This window comes from Cynocephalus volans, chromosome 18 (assembly GCF_027409185.1).
Source record: "Cynocephalus volans isolate mCynVol1 chromosome 18, mCynVol1.pri, whole genome shotgun sequence".
NCBI lineage: Eukaryota > Metazoa > Chordata > Mammalia > Dermoptera > Cynocephalidae > Cynocephalus > Cynocephalus volans.
This window is the reverse complement of record NC_084477.1, coordinates 2,749,674-2,766,264: the sequence shown is the minus strand read 5'-3', so window position 1 is coordinate 2,766,264 and position 16,591 is coordinate 2,749,674. Positions and strand designations below refer to the sequence as shown.

The following is a 16,591-nucleotide window of genomic DNA, read 5'->3' as shown; positions in this document are numbered from 1 at the left end:
AACTACACAACAAACATCATACTCAAGGGTGAAAGACAAAGTTTTCTTCTTTAGGATAAGGAGCGAAATAAGGATGCTCATTTTGCCACTTCTATTCAACATAGTATTGGAAGTTCTAGTCAGAGCAACTAGGTGATAAAAAGAATTAAATAGCTTCAAAATTGGAGAAAATAAAAATTATCTCTGTTAACTGATGTTATAATCTTGTATACAGAAAACCCTAAATATTTCAGACACACGACAAACTGCTAGAACTAAAAGACAAATTCAGCAAAGCAGTGGGATACAAAAAACACAGATATTAATTATGTTTCTATACATTAATAATAAGCAAACTGAACAGAAAATTAAGAAAACAATTTTATTTTAATAGCATCAAAAAGAATGAAATACTTAGGATATGACTTAGTCTAGGAAGTGAAAATTCTAATTGCATTTTCTGATAAAATTAAAAATTTTATTCTAAAATTTATATGGAATCTGCAGAAACCCTGAATAGTCAAAAAATCTTGGAAAAGAACAAAGTTGGAAGACTGATTTCAAAACTTACTACAAGTACAGTTATCAAAACAGTGTAATACCAGCATAAAGACACACATATGGACTAATGAAATAGTATAGAAAACCTACCCAACCATATATTATTAAATGATTTTTGGCAAGGGCACAAAACCATTGAAAGTTGAAAGAATATTCCCTTCAACAAATGGCACTGTAAAAACTGAATATTCACCCACAAAATTGTAAATTTGGATGCTCACATTACACCATATACAAAAAACAACCCAAAATGGATCAAAGACCTAAAGAGAAGACATATAATGACAAAAATTTTAAAAGAAAACAGAGAACAAAAGCTTATGGCAATGGATTTGGCAATAATTTCTTGGATATGACACCAAAAGCACAAGCAACAAAGAAAAAAATAGACAAATTGGACTTAATCAAAATGGAAAAAATTTGTGCATCAAAAGACACTATGAACAGAGTAAAAAGGCAACATACAGAAAGAGAAAAAACATTTGTAAATCACATACCTAATAAGGAATTAATATCCAGAATATATAAAGAACTCCTGCAACTGAACAACAGCAATAAAAACCAATCTAATTTTAAAATGGGCAAAGAAGGGTCTACCTGGCTAGTTCAATTGGTTAGTGTTTTGCTGGTAACAACAAGGCCCAGGATTCAATCCCTGCCTTGGCAATCTACCAAAACAATGTCTGAATGGATATTTTCCCAAAGATATACAAACAGTCAATAAGCACATAAAAACATGCTCAACATCACTAATCATTCTGCAAATGTAAATCAAATCCACAGTGAGATATCACTTTACAACTATTAGAGTAACTATTACCAAAAATAAAAATAAAATTAAGAAAAACAGAAAATAACATGGTATTTCTTATAAAGTGCTATTTCTTCACAGTAATGTAAAAAAATTGAACCCCTTGTGCATGGGAATGTAAAATGGTACAGCCTCTATGAAAAACAGTATGATGGTTCCTTAAATAATTACAAATAGAATTATTATGTAGTCGAGCAACTCCACGTCTGGGGATATACCCAAAAGATGTAAAAGCAGGGCCATGAGGATACATATGTAGCTCTTTCTGTGCCTGCTGCAGCCATGGCTTGTGGTCCCAAGAAACATCTGATGTGAGTAGCAGCTCCCAAGCTTGGATGGTGGATAAACTGACCAGTGTGTTTGCTCCTTGTTCACCCACCAGTCCCCACCAGCTGAGACAATGTCTCCCTCTCATCATTTTCCTAAGGAACAGACTTCAGTATGTCAGGACAGGAGGTGAAGAAAAGATTCGCATGCAGTGGTTCACTAAGGTAGATGGCATGGTCCGAACTGATATAACCTATCTGGCTGGTTTCATGGATGTCATCAGCATGGACAAGGTCGGAGAGAATCTCTATCTGATCTGTGACATCAAAGGTCACTTTGTGGTTCATCATTTTACACCTCAGGAGGCCAAATACAAGTTGTGCAAAGTGAGAAAGATCTTTGTGGGCAGTAAAGGAATCCCTCACCTGGTGACTCGTGATGTTCCCACCATGTACTAGCCTGATTCCGTCATCAGAGATTGTCTTGGAGACTGGCCTGAGCACCGATTTCAGCAAGTTTGATGCTGGCCACCTGTGCATGGTGACGGGCAGTGCTAACGTGGGAAGAACTGTTGTGAGCAGCAACAGAGAGAAACATCCTGGCTCCTTCAGTGTGGTTCGTGTGAAAGATGCCAGTGGAGCAGCTTTGCCAACATTTCCTGTCCAACATTTTCTTTATTATCAAAGGAACAAACCAGAGATTTCTCTTACGAAAAGGTATCTGCCTTACCATTGCTGAAGAGAAAGATAAGAGACTGGGGGCCAAACAGAGCAGTGGGTGAAATGCTCTTTAGGTGATGTGCTAGAAATGTCTGTTTCCTTAATTAGAGATAGCACAGCACTGTTTTCTTTAAAAAAAGATACATATGTACACCCTTGTTCACAACAACCAAAAGGTAGACACAACCAAGTATTCATCAACAGGTGAGGGAATAAACAAAATGCAGTATACGATGAAATATTATTTACTCTTAAAAATAAAAGAAATTCCAGCATATGCTACAGATGGATGAACCTTGAAAACAGGCTAAGTGAAATAATTCAGTCACTATTGTATATAGATATATAGAAACACGTATGTATTACATATATGAGATATATGTGGTAAGAACTGAATTAGGGTATCAGTTTTGCTCACTCTAGAGGAGAGAGGTATTGAAGTTTGAGCCCAGCCAAGTCAACTCTCTGGTTAGTTCACTTGGTTAGATCATGGTGCTAATAACAGCAAGGTCAAGGGCTTGAATCCCTGTACAGGCCAGCCACACCCCCTAAATATATATATATATATATATATATATATATATAATTATATAAAAAATATGTTTATATAAAATTACATATAAATATATGTAAATATATAATTATATAAATATATAAATATATTTTAATTATATAAATATATATAAATATATAAAAATATATTATATATAAATGTAAATATATATATAATTATATATAAATATATGTAAATATATAATTATATAAATATATTATAATTATATAAATATATATAAATATATTATATATAAATATAAATATCTATATAATTATATATAAATATATATATTGCTCTTCACAGTAATACAAGAGAATTCATGGTTTCTAGTACACAGCTTAAAAAATTGAGTTATGTGAAGAAACAGGAAAAGATATTCCATATACAAGCAAAAGGCAGTCAGTAGAAGTTATCCACACTATATCTAAGATGTTGCAATTAGCATACAAGAATTAGAAAGAAGCTACTGTAAATGTTCATTGAGGTAAAGGAAAATACTCTCATAATGAATGAATAGAAACTTGGCAAGAGAATAAAAATCATTTTTAAAAGAACCAAATAGAAAGATGACAAAATAAAAAAAAAATACTTTTGAATGTGTTATCAGATTAGTAATAATAAAAAGAGAAGAAAAAAGAAATGTGAAGACAGAGCAATAGAAATGATCTAATCTGAAGAAAAGAGTGAAAAGAGTTTGAAGAAAACTAAAGAGAGCCTTAGATACCTGTGGAATGATTAAGTCCTAGAGAAAGAGTGGAGAAGCAGAAAAATTAAGTAGGGAGGAAATATGAATCAACAACTAATAACTGAGTACTTTGAAAATTTGGCAGAACACCCAAATTTTTGACTTGAGAAGGTCAAGAAACCTCAAAAAGAAAATACATTACAAAAATAAGGAAAAAGACCATAAATAGGTACCTCAATAAAGAGAAAATTTTGATAACAACCAGGGAAAACAATACATTACATACAGAATAATGGATGACACTTTTAAAAAAACAAATCAGTAATGGAATGACATTTATTTCAAGTGCAGAATGAAATTTCAAATGTCAGCAAAGGATTTTATATTCAGCAGAACTGTCTTCTAAAAGTAAAGCAGAAGCCACAATAAGATACCACACAATTATCTGAATGGCTAAAATGAAAAATCAAATTGCTAATACCACGTGCTTGTGAGGATTTGGAGCAACTAGAACTGGAAATGCAAAATGGTACAGTGACTTTGGAAAAGGTTTAGCAATTTCTTATATAATACACTTGTTATATGACCCAGATATTCCAGTCCTAGGCATTTACTAAAACCAATTGAAAGCTCATGTTTAAACAGAAACCCATGCGTGAATGTTTACAGCCTCTTTATTCATAATTTCTAAAAGCTGACAATAAGCCAGATGTCTTTGAGCAGGTACATGGATAAACAAAATGTGCTGTATCCATACAAGAGAATCCTAATTGGCAATCAGAAGAGACAAACTACTGATTCACACAACAACATGGGTAAATTTTAAATACATTTCTTTAAGTAAAAAAAGTCAGATCCGAGGACTATATATTATACGATTCTATTTACATGACATTCTAGAAATTACAAATTTATAGAGATGGAAAATTGCCAGTGGTCGCCAAGGGATGGGGTGAGAGAAGGGGTTGACTACAAAGGGGCAGCATGAGAGGTTTTGGGGAGTAATGAAACAGTTTAGTATATTTCTGTGCAGATAGATACATAACTATCAAGTAGTCAAAAACCATTGAACTGTACAGCCAAAGAGTAAATTTTACTGTATGCAAATTTTTAAAAATCAGGGATGCTGGGGGATAAAGATGGAAGGCAGACACTGACAAGATAAATCCACTGTATTATGAATTTATGGCATAACCATATTGAAGAGGGTGGGGACGATGAGTCCTGACCTAAGCAACTGTGCAAAACAGTGCCTTGACTGAATACTGTAGGGCTCAAGAACTGTACACAAACACTGTACTCTGGTTGGCAAACTTGTTTCTCACAAGGATATGGTTAGCTATTCTGAAACTACTCTACATGTTAGTAAATATGTTGCACATAATCGGAGTCCAGTTTATCACTGGAGGTGGAAGAAGTTACAAATAAATGGGGAATGCTAGAATAAACCTTGTGGTGCTGGATGGAAATTGGTAACATCAGAATAAACTTTGGTGTATTTTAATATATCTGTTCAGATAGGTGATAAGACAGACAGATAGACAGATGTGTGTTCATACATTTCCAAACTCTGTCTGCTGAGAGGGCCTCGAAGCACTGACAAATCAGAACCAATAAAACCAGCTAGGGCCCAGATCTTGGTTTCTAAATATCATTTTCCAATAAAAGGAACCAGGGCCTCTTGAAGAAATGGCTAATTCCAAGGCAGAGGATGAAAAAGGCAAGATAAACCTGGAGCATCTGGTAGTGCTAGAAAGTAAGAAAATGCTGAAGAAGAAAAACTAAAGGACGGGGACATGTCAAAAGGAGCCAACCTGAAACATAATGAATCATGCTGTTTGTAACATTCATTATAAACATGTTTTTTAAAAGTGTGTGCATGTGTCTGTGTGTGTAATATGGCACATGTACAAAACAGACCTGATTCACTAACTGAAGAGTTTTCTATCTTCATCTGGTTTTAGAAAATGAACTTTTTTTTAGGCTGTGTTTTAATAAAACTTTATTTATGAAAAATAGGCAACAGGCTAGATTTGGCTTTGGGCATAGTTTCTAGGCCCCAGAGAATGATAGTTCTGTTATTATATCATTTTTATATCATCATTTTAATCATGTCTTATTCTTAAAGTAGTTTATAATTTTTAATTTATTGTACTCACTGATGAGTATGGTTATGTGCTTTCTACTAGTGAGAAAATGGAATACAGAAGGTTTTGTGAGAGGGAGGCCCCTCAGGCTGTGTTGGCACCTACACTAGAATGAATGTCTTCTTAGGAAAAGAACTTTTCTTTTTTATTTACTTTACTTTATTTTATTTATATCTATTATTATTATTTTTTTAATTTTATTTTGTCGATATACATTGTGGCTGATTATTGCTCCCCATCACCAAAACCTCCCTCCCTTCTCCCTCCCCCCCTCCCCCCCAACAATGTCCTTTCTGTTTGCTTGTCGTATCAACTTCAAATAATTGTGCTTGTTATATCTTCTTCCCCCCCCCCGGTTTGTGTGTGTGTGTGTGTGTGTGTGTGTGTGTGTGTGTGTGTGTGTGTGTGTGTGTGTGTGTGAATTTATATATTAATTTTTAGCTCCCACCAATAAGTGAGAACATGTGGTATTTCTCTTTCTGTGCCTGACTAGTTCACTTAATATAATTCTCTCAAGGTCCATCCATGTTGTTGCAAATGGCAGTATTTCCTTCGTTTTTATAGCTGAGTAGTATTCCATTGTGTAGATGTACCACATTTTCCGTATCCACTCATCTGATGATGGGCATTTGGGCTGGTTCCAACTCTTGGCTATTGTAAAGAGTGCTGCGATGAACATTGGGGAACAGGTATACCTTCGACTTGATGATTTCCATTCCTCTGGGTATATTCCCAACAGTGGGATAGCTGGGTCGTATGGTAGATCTATCTGCAATTGTTTGAGGAACCTCCATACCATTTTCCATAGAGGCTGCACCATTTTGCAGTCCCACCAACAATGTATGAGAGTTCCTTTTTCTCCGCAGCCTCGCCAGCATTTATCGTTCAGAGTCTTTTGGATTTTAGCCATCCTAACTGGAGTTAGATGGTATCTCAATGTGGTTTTGATTTGCATTTCCCGGATGCTGAGTGATGTTGAGCATTTTTTCATATGTCTGTTGGCCATTTGGATATCTTCCTTAGAGAAATGCCTACTTAGCTCTTTTGCCCATTTTTTAATTGGGTTGCTTGTTTTCTTCTTGTACAGTTGTTTGAGTTCCTTATATATTCTGGATATTAATCCTTTGTCACATATATATTTTGCAAATATTTTCTCCCACTCTGTTGGTTGTCTTTTAACTCTTTAAATTGTTTCTTTTGCTGTGCAGAAGCTTTTTAGTTTGATATAATCCCATTTGTTTATTTTTCCTTTGGTTGCCCGTGCTTTTGGGGTCGTATTCATGAAGTCTGTGTCCAGTCCTATTTCCTGAAGTGTTTCTCCTATGTTTTCTTTAAGAAGTTTTATTGTTTCTGGGTGTATATTTAAATCTTTAATCCATTTTGAGTTGATTTTAGTATACGCCGAGAGGTATGGATCTAGTTTCATTCTCCTGCATATGGATATCCAGTTTTCCCAGCACCATTTGCTGAATAGGCAGTCCCTTCCCCAGTGTATAGGCTTGGTGCCTTTGTCAAAGATCAGATGGCAGTAAGTGTGTGGGTTGATTTCTGGATTCTCTATTCTATTCCATTGGTCAGTGTGTCTGTTTTTATGCCAGTACCATACTGTTTTGGTTATTATAGCTTTGTAGTATAGCTTAAAGTCAGGTAGTGTTATGCCTCCAGCTTTATTTTTTTTTGCTCAGCATTGCTTTGGCTATGCGTGGTCTTTTATTGTTCCATATAAATGTCTGGATAGTTTTTTCCATTTCCCGAGAAAAATGTCTTTGGAATTTTGATGGGGATTGCATTGAATTTGTATATCACTTTGGGTAGTATGGACATTTTCACTATGTTGATTCTTCCAATCCAAGAGCATGGAATATCTTTCCATCTTCTTGTATCCTCTCTAATTTCTCTCAGCAGTGGTTTGTAGTTCTCATTATAGAGATTTTTCACCTCCTTGGTTAACTCCATTCCTAAGTATTTTATTTGTTTGGTGGCTATTGTAAATGGGCAGGCTTTCTTGATTTCTCTTTCTGCATGTTCACTATTGGAGAAAAGAAATGCTACTGATTTTTGTGTGTTGATTTTGTATTCTGCTACTGTGCTGAAATCATTTATCAATTCCAACAGTTTTTTTGTAGAGGTTTAAGGCTGTTCGATATATAGGATCATGTCATCTGCAAACAGGGACAGTTTGACTTCTTCTTTTCCAATCTGGAAGCCCTTTATTTCCTTCTCTTCTCTGATTGCTCTGGCTAGTACTTCCAACACTATGTTGAATAGGAGTGGTGAGAGTGGGCATCCTTGTCTAGTTCCTGTTCTTAAAGGAAAAGCTTTCAGCTTTTCCCCGTTCAGGATGATATTGGCAGTGGGTTTGGCATATATGGCTTTAATTATGTTGAGATACTTTCCCTCTATACCTAATTTATAGAGGGTCTTTGTCATGAATGAGTGCTGAACTTTATCAAATGCTTTTTCAGCATCTATAGAGATGATCATATGGTCCTTGTGTTTGAGTTTATTAATATGGTGTATCACATTTATTGATTTGCGTATGTTGAACCAACCTTGCATCCCTGGGATGAATCCCACTTGATCGTGATGAATAATTTTACGTATGTGTTGCTGTATTCTGTTTGCTAGTATTTTAGTGAGGATTTTTGCATCTATATTCATCAAGGATATTGGCCTGTAGTTTTCTTTTTTGGTTATATCTTTACCTGGTTTTGGTATCAGGATGATGTTTGCTTCATAGAATGAGTTTGGGAGATTTGCGTCCGTTTCAATCTTTTGGAATAGTTTGTAAAGAATCGGTGTCAATTCCTCATTGAATGTTTGGTAAAATTCTGCTGTGAATCCATCTGGTCCTGGGCTTTTCTTTGTTGGGAGCCTTCTGATAACAGCTTCAATCTCCTTTATTGTTATTGGTCTGTTCAAATTTTCTACGTCTTCACGGTTCAGTTTTGGGAGATTGTGTGTGTCCAGAAATTTATCCATTTCCTCCAGATTTTCAAATTTGTTGGCGTATAGTTGTTTATAGTAGTCTCGAATGATTCCTAGTATTTCAGATGAATCAGTTGTAATATCGCCTTTTTCATTTCTAATTTTTGTTATTTGAGTCTTCTCTCTTCTTTTTTTTGTTAGCCATGCTAATGGTTTGTCAATTTTATTTATCTTTTCAAAAAACCAACTTTTTGATTCGTTGATCTTTTGAATTGTTTTTTGGTTTTCAATTTCATTCAGTTCTGCTCTGATCTTAATGATTTCTTTCCGTCTGCTAACTTTAGGTTTGGATTGTTCTTGTTTTTCTAGTTCTTTAAGGTGAAGTGTTAGGTTGTTCACTTGCCATCTTTCTATTCTTCTGAAGTGAGCGTTTAATGCAATAAATTTCCCCCTCAATACTGCTTTTGCAGTATCCCACAGGTTTTGGTATGATGTATCATTGTTTTCATTAGTTTCAATAAATTTTTTGATTTCCTGCTTGATTTCTTCTTGGACCCATATGTCATTAAGTAGAATGCTGTTTAATTTCCATGTGTTTGTATAGTTTCCAGAGTTTCATTTGTTATTAATTTCTAGTTTTAATCCATTGTGGTCTGAGAAGATACATGGGATAATTCCAATTTTTTTGAATTTATTGAGACTTGATTTGTGACCTAATATGTGATCTATCCTGGAGAATGATCCATGTGCTGATGAGAAAAATGAATATTCTGAGGTTGTTGGGTGGAATGTTCTGTAGATATCTGCCAATTCCAATTGGTCTAGAGTCTTGTTTAGATCTTGTGTTTCTCTACTGATTCTTTGCCTAGATGATCTGTCTAATATTGACAGTGGGGTGTTCAGGTCCCCTACTATTATGGTATTAGTGTCTATTTACTTCTTTAGGTCTAATAGAGTTTGTTTTATAAATCTGGCTGCTCCAACATTAGGTGCATACATATTTATGATTGTTATGTCTTCTTGATGGATCAGTCCTTTTATCATTAAGTAGTGTCCCTCATTGTCTCTTTTTATGGTTTTTAGTTTAAAGTCTATTTTGTCAGATATAAGAATAGCTACTCCAGCTCGTTTTTCTTTTCTGTTTGCATGGTAAATCTTTTTCCATCCTTTCACTCTTAGTCTGTGTGAATCTTTATGGGTGAGGTGGGTCTCTTGTAGGCAGCATATAGTTGGGTCCTGCTTTTTGATCCAGTCAGCCAGTCTGTGTCTTTTAATTGGGGAATTTAAGCCTTTTACATTAAGAGTTGTTATTGAAAGGTGTTGATTTATTCCTAGCATTTTATTGGTTGTTTGGTTGTCTTAGGTGTCTTTTGTTCCTTGCTTTCTGATTTACTGTTTGTTTTCTGTGTTTGTTGGTTCCTTAGGTTGTAGATAGTGTTTTTGTTAGCCTGTTTTCTCTTCATGAATGCCAATTTTATTATACTACCGGGTTTAGATTTTTCTTGGGTTTTTATGGCAGTGGTAGTTATTTTTCAGGAACCAAACCCAGTACTCCCTTGAGGATTTCTTGTAAGGGTGGTCGTGTGGTAGTGAACTCCCGCAGTTTTTGTTTGTCTGAGAAATATACTATTTGCCCCTCATTTCGGAAGGATAGCCTTGCAGGGTAGAGTATTCTTGGCTGGCAATCTTTGTCTTTTAGTATTTTGAAAATATCATCCCATTCCTTTCTAGCTTTTAGGGTTTGTGATGAAAAGTCTGATGTTAACCTGATTGGGGCTCCCTTATAGGTGATTTGACGCTTCTCTCTTGCAGCTTTTAAGATTCTCTCTTTGTCTCTGAGTTTTGCCAATTTGACTATGACATGTCTTGGAGAAGGTCTTTTTGGGTTGAATACGTTTGGAGATCGTTGAGCTTCCTGGATCTGAAGATCTGTGATTTTTCCTATACCTGGGAAGTTTTCTGCCACTATTTTGTTGAATATGTTTTCAATGGAATCTCCATTTTCCTCCCCTTCTGGAATACCCATGACTCGGATATTTGATCGCTTATGGTTGTCTGATATCTCTCTCAGATTTTCTTCCATGTCCTTGATTCTTTTTTCTTTCTTTTTGTCTGCTTGTGTTATTTCAAACAGCCCATCTTCAAGTTCAGAGGTTCTCTCTTCAACTTCGACAAGCCTGCTGGTTAAACTCTCCGTTGTTTTTTTTATTTCGTTGAATAACTTCTTCAGTTCAGCAAGTTTTGCTACATTTTTTTTCAGGACATTGATTTCCTTGTACATTTCCTCTTTCAGATCCTGTATACTTTTCCTCATTTCATCATGATGTCTAGCTGAGTTTTCTTGTATCTCATTCAGTTTCCTTAGAATTATCACTCGAAATTCCTTATCAGTTATTTCAAGGGCTTCTTGTTCTATAGGATCTAGAGTATGAGCTTTATTAACTTTTGGTGGTGTACTTTCTTGATTTTTTGTATTTCTGGTATCTTTTTTTTGGTGTTTATTCATTGTGGCAGGGGGTTTCACAGTCCACCGGTTTGAGACTAATGACTAACTAGGATGTTGCTGTGGTTGCCAATTTCATATGGCTCCCTCCGTGACTGCTCAGTTGGCCTCTAGTGCCTTGTGTGTGTGGTTGCCTCGGGTCTTGGGCTTCTCCAGGGAGCCACCTTTCTAGTCAGCTTGGACTCTGCTGGGCTGGTGGATCACGTACCACAGGGTGTGTGATCTCTGTTGAGCTTTCACTTCCTGTGCAGGACTTCTCCCTGTTCCGTGTGCTCTGGCCCAGGCTGTTAGATCGTGCAGTGGCGACCCCACCGGGTGTGTGGTTTCTGTCGAGTCTCTGCCTCCCTGGCCGCACGTCTCCCCACTCTGTGCACACTGTGCTGGGTTGGGGCGTGTCTTCTGCACCCCTCGTCTATCAGCTGGGCCTTCAAGACCCTGCTCGGCACCGCCTCGCCCAGGAAGTCTACCAGGTTCCTGCTAGGCACAGACGACCGGTCTCTCTGGGTGCCTTTGTAGCACTATGTAGATCTTTCTCGGGTCTTGTTCACCTTTGTATCCCCCCGGTATAAACCGAGTCTAGCGCCCACCTGCAGCCTGGTCTCCGGCAGGTTCAAGCGGACCTGGGAACTCTCCTACCACACTATTCCCAACCAGAAATTCGTTAGGCTTTTTTCCAAACTGGTGGCCGCAGAGATGGTATCTGCCTCCTAGTAACAGGGAGTTTACCTGGGGCTGGAGTCCAGGGTGTGGTGGAGTGACAGTCAGCCCGCCCGTACTTCCTAGCCCTCCCGACGCTGGCCGGGGACGCCCCCCACCACCAGCCCCGCCAGAGAACCGTGGAGGGAGTGGGAGCGGAGGCCGGTCCGCAGGCTCCGGAAAGCCCCGCGCCAGGCCAAGCAAGTGGGAGGGCTCAGTGATGGCCGAGCAGGGCAGAGCTGCCCGCACCTGGGAAAATGGAGGCAGCACCGGGCGGTGAGTGGCCTGGTGGTGCAGGCGGGAGCCGCATGGGCATCCACCTCCCCAAAGAGAGCTGTGCCAGGGATCACTCACAGTGCTGTGCCAGGTCGGGCACTCGCTCTGTCTCTGGTTTGCCGCCTTTCCCAGTTCTCGGCCGCTGCCGCCTCGGGCTGTTCAGTCGCGGCACGGCTCGGGCGCTCCCAGGAATCTTCTTTAATGCCGGCCTGAAACCTCGAATCCTGAATAGGGCAGCTGGCCGCCTTCAGCGCGGCCCCGGCCTCCGGGATCCTGGCTGCATCCACAGCAGCCCTGGCGCCGTGTTCCCTGTTTCGAGACTCGCTTTTGCAGCTAAGAAACAGTTCTTTTCCTGCTCCACACTTCAAAGCTGTTGCCTGTAAATGAGGCAGCCTCTCCTGCCGGGGGCAAAGTGGTGGTCACCCCCCACGACCGGCCAGCAGCAGCAGTCCTCCCTTAAGAGATGGCGAGAGGAAGGTCCACAAGTTTCCCGGCTGCCTGAGGCCCAGTGGCCACCTTTTCCACCTCAGCTACTCCGCGTCAGCCGCCGCAGCCGCCGCCATCTTGAAAAACTCTATTATTATTTTTTTACATTCTATGAGGTTGTTGCAGAGCAGTTGGGAGAGAGGGGAAGGGGGGAAAGGGGAAGGAAATGGGATGGAAGAAGGAGCAAGGGAGATGGGAGGGATTGAGGCCTGTGCCACCCCCTCATTCCCACACAGGGGAGACCAGGGGGTTTCCAGTGGTAGCTTGGTCATTGCCAGGCTGGGTACAGATATCGGGGAGGTGTGCAAAAGCCCTTGCCGCTCATGACCCCAGGTGAGGAACATGGGGCGCTTCCCGCGGTGGCTTGGTGGTCACTGCTGGGCTTACTGTGGGTGTCAGGGGTGTGTGGCCAAGGCCCCCAGCCCTCCCCACTTTCTGGCTTGGTAGCACATGGGACTTCAAGTCCTTCTAGGTGTTATAGGTGTTCTTTGGTGAAATGAGACCTTTACTAGTTGATATCAAACTTTGTCTCTATTCATGGGTACTTTGTTTTTTCTTTCAGTTCTGTGTTGGATTATTTGCTGTTCCCACCACTTCAACTCTGTGCTGGAACTAATTTGGTGTCCTTTGCTTACTTCTAAAATGGAGGAACTTCCCATGGGGACCAGTACTTGAGCTCTGTGGGGGAGCTAAATTGCTGCTTTGCTGCTGATTCCCTAGGGAAGGTTTTTTTGTGCAGCTCAGGTATTAATGGTTGACTTTATAGGTACTTCCGGTTTTATTGAGATCAGATGCACCTGGGTTGTGTAGAAATCCTGGTCTGGACCTGAGTCTTTTCATGAAACTGCATCCATGCAACTTTATATTCCTGACCAATCTCCTCTGAGTGGTCCTACAATGATTGGGGGCAGATCATCTCTCCTTGCTGCACCTCAGTGTTCCCCTAGTGGACCCATCTCCCCACTGCCCATGCTGCAAACACTTCCCATGGGGCATGCTGTGCTCCGATCCCTTGCAGTAACTCATTGGCCTCTGAGTTGCTCCTTTTTTTCAGTTGCTGTGGTTCCTTGGTCCTATATGGGTCCACGGAGATACTATTAGTGGTCTTGCTGGCCTGGGGGCCACCAAGGCCCTCTTCTCCTCTGCTGCCTCAAACCAACTTCATCCAAAGGGCACAGCTGCAGCTTTTGCTGGCTCCTTCTCTGTGCACTCAGCAGCTCTAGCCTGGAAGAGTCCAGGATTTGAAATGGTTAGAGCAGTTTTTTCTTTCTCTCGTCATGGCTTCTCCTGCTTTCATGAACTCTGTAGGTCTCTCCTGCTCTTCCCCTGAGCTCTAGTGGCCCAGCTTGGCTGTTGTTGCTTTTTTATAGTTGTAAATTGGTATATTTGTGGGAGAGAGTGATGTTGGGACCATCTATTCCAGCATCTTGACTGAAAGTCCAGAACTTTTCATACAAGATAGTATTTATATATTTTCTGAAGTTACAAAAGGATTTGTTCAGAAAATCATCTGTGCTCAGAAGTTTTTTGGGCTTGTTCTGTGATAACTTTTTCAGCTTTTTCTGATTATTCATCTATCCAGCTTTTCTACTTCAAGTCAATTTTAATCATTTTGTATTGTTTTCAAAAACTTATTTATCTGAAATTTTCAAATTTCTCACTACTATGTCCTATGGTATTTTCTTTCCTTTACTTTTTTTTTTTTTTTTTCCAGTATGGGGATCTAAATCCTTGACCTTGGGCTGTGGTATTTTCTTACAGCTTAAAAAATAACAACATTGGGCCAGCCAGTTAGTTCACCTGGGAAAGCATGGTGCTAGTAACACCAAGGTTAAGGGTTCAGAACCAGAACTAGCCAGCTGCCAAAAAAACCCCAAAACAAACAAAAAAGCATAGTCCTTCACTTCTAATTCTACCATTTGCATTTATGTTTAAATAAGAACCAGTTTTTAGATTTATCATTTTTGCTTTTCTAAAAGTCTTTTGTATCAACATTTTGTTTTATCTTTAATGTTTTTTTCCTCCTCTTTTCCCTAGTATTATGTTTCTGTCTTTTCTGAATCTTTGAGTTGACTAAACTAGATTTATTTTATATTTTCTTTGCTTAGCTACTTTGATAAGTGGTAGTTTCTTTCTTTTTTAATTTAAAATATTTAAACATTTATTTGTACATATTTGTGGGGTTCAGTGCGTTGTTCCAATACATGCATATACTGCACAGTGATTCACTCAGGGTAGATAGCATAGTTTTGCTCCCATTAGTCTACCACTTTTCCTCCTCCCATAAGTGGTATATTCCTTGTATTTCTTATGGTTTTAATTACCATTTCCATGTTTACTCCACTTAAATCTCTTTAGTCTAGCACTAAATTCATCACTGAGCTTCAAACTCATATTAAAATACCTAAGGTTATGAGGTGATAAAAATGTCTATCGCCACCTCAAAATCAACATGGAAAAACGTCATCTTTTCCCACAAGCTGCACATATCTTTACCTTAGTTGTTTTTCCTCGCATCCTTACAGGCAACAAAACAGAACTGTGGGGATTATCCTACATTTTCCTCTTTTCCCAAGTCTCCATGACAAATTAATCACAAATTCTTATGCATTTTACCCCATTCATTTTATCCCCCTTTCTCTATCGCTACTCATATCAGACATTTATTGCTCCATCTTGTCACTGGGAAAAACAATACCTTACACTCTACTGAAAGAATTGGTGGTTCAGGGAGGTTTGAAATATGAAGTATCTGAAAACTTTTTTAAAGAAAGATATGGTCTGAAACAGCATATTTTTCCAGCAAATAAATAAATAAACAAATATATAAAATCAACACAAAAGATTTAGAAAGTTAGATAAAATGTATCTTTGAAGTAAGCGCCTTACCTTTTATTATTACATTTCATTCTGTAATCTTTATTGAAACGCATAGTATATTCCGAGATACCAAAGTGTTTTAATTTAGGAGTTCCACATTCAAAATTATCCATCTTTACTAAAAATATTTTGGTGTTCTTAATACTTTACCTGGTGTGCATTTGGTAGGTGGAGTCACAATTTTGTGCTCCTCACTATGGCTGTTTTCTGCCTGTGGAGGCTTTCTTGGAACTTGGAATATCATGTACAGCTCAAGGAAAGTCCTGAAAGTTGAGTACTACATAGAGACCTTTCAGAAACAGAACTGTTTGGAACAGGAGGATCAGACAGATCATTCTTCACACTGGGCTTTTGAAAATGTTCACACTTAGCCAGCTCTGGGGTACAGTCAGTGACTTCTTGCTCATGCACTAGGAGGAAAAGTAAAAAGGTGATATCCTGGTAAAACATCAAAACAGAAAATCTCATGTTTACTAAAACAGCACAACATGGCCCCATTTTAAATTTCCCAAACAGAGAAAGTTCAGATCCTCTAAAAAGTTTTTTCCAGTTGTTTCTTCAGTACGTTTCTGACATGTACCCCTCATCCACCAGGACCCCATTTTGATAATACATTAGAGAAGGAAAGCAAACTAAAGTGTTAAAAGATGAAAAATTAATGCCCACAAACAAAAGAACAATTTCCTTCCTTCCTTGGTTAATGTAATTTACAGGTTTTCTTAATATTTTCTGAAATTATACTACGTTTTATGACATTAATTACAGTGTGGAATCAACTGTGTTCTAGATTTAACACAAAGTATATAATATTATTATTATTATTATTATATTATTATTATTATATTATTATTATTATTATTATTATTATATTATTTTGGCAGCTGCTGGTATAAGGATCCAAACCCATGACTTTGGTATGATAAGACTGTGCTCTAACCAACTGAGCTAACCAACCAGCCCCTTACTTTAGATTTCGAACTCCCAGATGCCTATTTATTTCTAAAAGAAAAGACTGCTATACAAAGACAAATTTTTATCTTAAGTCAATCTGGAATACCTATTCCAAAAGCCTAGATGAAGAAAATAATATGAGAGCA

The 16,591-nt window shown here is 38.3% G+C and overlaps 1 pseudogene; it reads left to right on the top strand.

Moving 5' to 3' along the window:
• Nucleotides 1–1,633: 1,633 nt before the first annotated feature.
• On the top strand, nt 1,634–2,399 carry LOC134366409 (small ribosomal subunit protein eS4, X isoform-like; annotated as a pseudogene).
• The last annotated feature ends 14,192 nt before the right edge of the window (nt 2,400–16,591 follow it).